The sequence below is a fragment of the Pinus tabuliformis genome, chromosome 8 (assembly GCF_031772625.1).
Source record: "Pinus tabuliformis cultivar Carrire ecotype Pingquan chromosome 8, CPIR1, whole genome shotgun sequence".
In the NCBI taxonomy this organism is placed as follows: Eukaryota; Viridiplantae; Streptophyta; class Pinopsida; order Pinales; family Pinaceae; genus Pinus; species Pinus tabuliformis.
In genome coordinates this window covers 1,070,207,859-1,070,211,661 of record NC_142294.1, presented here as the reverse complement: position 1 = coordinate 1,070,211,661, position 3,803 = coordinate 1,070,207,859, and positions in this window count along the sequence as shown.

The following is a 3,803-nucleotide window of genomic DNA, read 5'->3' as shown; positions in this document are numbered from 1 at the left end:
TCAGTTTGCTTTCATTTCAGATCAAGTTTCTTAGATAAATATTCTGCTTGATATAATCAACTGTAAAGAGTATTAACTATCGCTATTGAAACTCTCAGATTGATATCATTCACTGTTTAGATTAATTATTGAGGATTGGGTTTGATTTAGATTAAATCAGTTAAAGAGGGATGAGTTATCACTATTGTACTCTCAACTGATGTTGTTGTTACTTTGATGAATGTAAGATTTGATTTCATTAAAGGATTGAGTTTTCTTTAATTACAATTGGAATTTACTAGATGCATTTGTTTACTCTTGTATTTAAAATATCTGTACTGCAATTTAGAAACATTACTCTCTGAGTTAAATAGCAGCCACACATTGTGTACACTCTTGAAATAAGAAGACTTGCTCGGATTGATAATTAATGTGAGGATAATTAGGAGTTTTAAAAGGCACCTTTTATCGACCAACAAATGGAATGATAAATTGTATGCAGACAGAGGTATGGGATATCAATCTCTAGGGTTTTGAATGTTTCCAGCTGACTAAACTCACCATTAGTAAGTTTAAAAACATGAAATTCATCCAAACCCTAAATGATTAAACTAACCATCATTCATTTGATTTTCCAAAAGGAAAGAGGGAGTGAGATGATTGTACTTACTTTCCAAATAGCTTAAAGCAATAATAAACTGGAGTGCAAGCTTAAATTTGGATTTTGGGTGATTTTCTTTGAGTTTTGTGCCACCCTATCCTGACTGCAATGCAGTTGACATAATTTCAATCCCAAAGCATAGCGCAGCTCATAGAAGCGCTATGCCTCTCCTAGAAGCGCAACGTAGTTCACAAAAGCGCAGCGCCTATGAATTTTTTTCCAATTTTAGCTAGAAAACCTGTGTTTTTTTCACTAAAAGAGGAGAGATCTCGATAAACAAAGGAAGTAAGGATGCAAATGAGATATGATTGGGATTTTATAGGCATAGTATGATCCTCTTTTGATTGAAAATGGGCCCCACATACCTTTTTCAAAACATGACTTTCACTCTTTTTGAACTTGACCACCTTGGAGATTTGTAATCTAAACTTATTTTTACCTTTTTGAATATTGAACGTTATTTATTTTGGAACCTTGAGACTGTGGCCATGAAGTACTCATGATTTATTGAAAAGAGTTGCTTATCACAACTCATCTTATACCAGATTTTTATGCATGAAATGAAAATGGACCTTAAAACCCTAATGACCTAAGGAAGACATTAGAATGAGTAAATTTATGATGGTGATGAATGAGATGATGATGAAATTCTCTTTATGACGATACACTCATCCGAGTGATGTAAGATACTGACATGTGATATTTTTAAGAGAATAGAGATAAACGTAGACAAATTAACCAGTGACCGAATATTATTCTGAAAACCTAGTGACATGATAAAATTTGACCTTGAGACCCCTAACAAACTTGGTAAAAGCATACTTGATCACTAGTGATAGGTAGAAATGACTAACACTAACACAATGTAGGCTCAGATAAGTTCTTGCTGACGTAATAAATTACGTGCTCCTTATTATCTTGTCCATCCTGTACTTACACCCCAGCGATGACTACCTCTGATGCCGATAGGTATAGGGTATAGTCTTTGTTATGGTAGGGTGGGACAATAAAAGGAGCTTAATATAATGCATATTTTAAAACTTCAAATGATTTTTTAGCTTGATCATCCCAAGGGAAGGGAATTTCCTGACGAAGGAGGCGCAGGAAACCTTACACACAAGTAGCGTAATGAAGGACAAAGTGTCGTAATAAATTGGCCTTAGCCTGCAAGCTTTGTAACTGTTTTAAGTTTTTTGGAGGTGGTACCTCCTTAATGGCTTGGAATTTGAGATGGTCGACTGTGATACCTTGTTGGGAAACTATGAAACCCAATAGCATTTTGACATTGACACATAATACACACTTGAGAGGGTTCAATCATAGGTTATACTCTCTACATCTCTGAAATACCATGCAGAGATCCTCCAGATGATTAGCACGTTTCTTGGATCGTAATGTGAGGTTATCTGGATGAGATGAGCTTAATTGTGGAAGATGTAGTTCATGGCCTACTGAAAGGTGGCACCAAAATTTTTAATACCAAAAGGAATAACTTTGTATGAAAATGTACCCCAAGGGGTGGTAAATTCTATTTTGTATTGATCTGTATGGCGAATTTGGATTTGGTTATATCCAGAGAACCCGTCCATGAAGGATAGGGCCTCGTGATTGGCACAAGCATCGATGACTTGGTTGATGAATGGAGTTGGGTAATTTTATTTGGGACAAGCCTTGTTTAGATCCCTAAAATTAGTACAAATGTGGATGGTGCCTGGTTTTCGTGGCGGGTACAGGGTTAGAAACCCAAGACGTCTAAGCGATAGGATAGATGTACCTAACTTTGTGGAGTTTATCAATTTCCTGTTTAATTGATTCGGCCTTAGACGTATGTAACTTTCCTTGTTTCCACCTGATGGGATGGGCGTTAGACCACATTTCTATATGATGTTCCACAATGGTGAGACTGATGCCTGGCATCTCAGAGTAATCCCAAACAAAAATATCCTTGTATTCTTGGAACAAGGATGTGTATGTGGTTTCTTTTGGAGAGAATGCTGCCCCCAGGGAAATCTCTTTGACTTTTCCAGGTTTGTTGGAAATACTCACCTTGATGGTAGGTGAAATATTGTACATGTTCCCTTCCTCAAATGCATTAGGTGTTGGGATGGGATTTTTGAACCAATTGACCTTTCCTGGTGGGAGGAAATATTTTGATTCAATGGTGTAGATATCATTGGTTGGTGCGTTAGTGGGTACAATTTTTTTATTATTTATTTTTTTATTTTATTTTATTTTTTATTTTTATTTTTATTTTTTATTTTTTGTTTTTTATTTATTTATTTTTAATTTTAATGTTAAATTTAATTTTAATTAATTAATTAATTTTATTTATTTTTATTTATTTTAATTTTATTTTATTTTATTTTTTCGGGTAGAAAAATGAACGATGGTGCATGGTGTCCCAAGGAAATTCGGGTTCCATCATGGATTCTAGAATATATTCATATGAGTGAACAAGATTATCTAGGGTTGACTTGGGTTGCACTAGGTCTTGAGGTTGGGATTCAGACTTGGTTGTGTTAGTCGACAAGCAAGAATATGATTCGTTGGTTGATGCCGTAGAACCAAACGATGATGAAAAAGTGCATATGGGATGGTTTTGAACCATCGGTGGTGTTGCCACTAGTGATGTGGATTTTGTGGTCTTGACACCGAAAATTGATGAGCAGACAACACGAATCATGGTTCCTACGGATGAGGAAATGAATCGTATATGGTGTTGCATGTCGTCAACATTTGGTGGTGGTAGAATTTCAGTTATGGTGGGTTAATGCTGCATGGGAGGAAGTTATTGCACTCTTGTTGGTGTATACGGTGAAAAAGTAGCTTCCTCAATAGGAGTTTCATGCTGAATCCTAAGCTGCCAAAATTTTTGTAACATGTGACGTGTCTCGATGCTATGAGAGGTACTGGTGCAGATACTGCACATTGTACTAGAACTAACTGAATAAATAGTGTGGGTGGCGGTACTGCTCATAGTATGAGACATTGACGCCTGGTTGACATCATGAGATGGGACATCATGGGGTGGTATCCATCTCTGTATCTTAGTATTGGTGTGACGTGACTTCCTGGTGTGGTTTTGCCCCAGTGCTGCTCTCGCTATGCGAAAATGTGGAAGGTATTGACAATTCCTCGTATGATGAAATTGAGAGCAGATGCG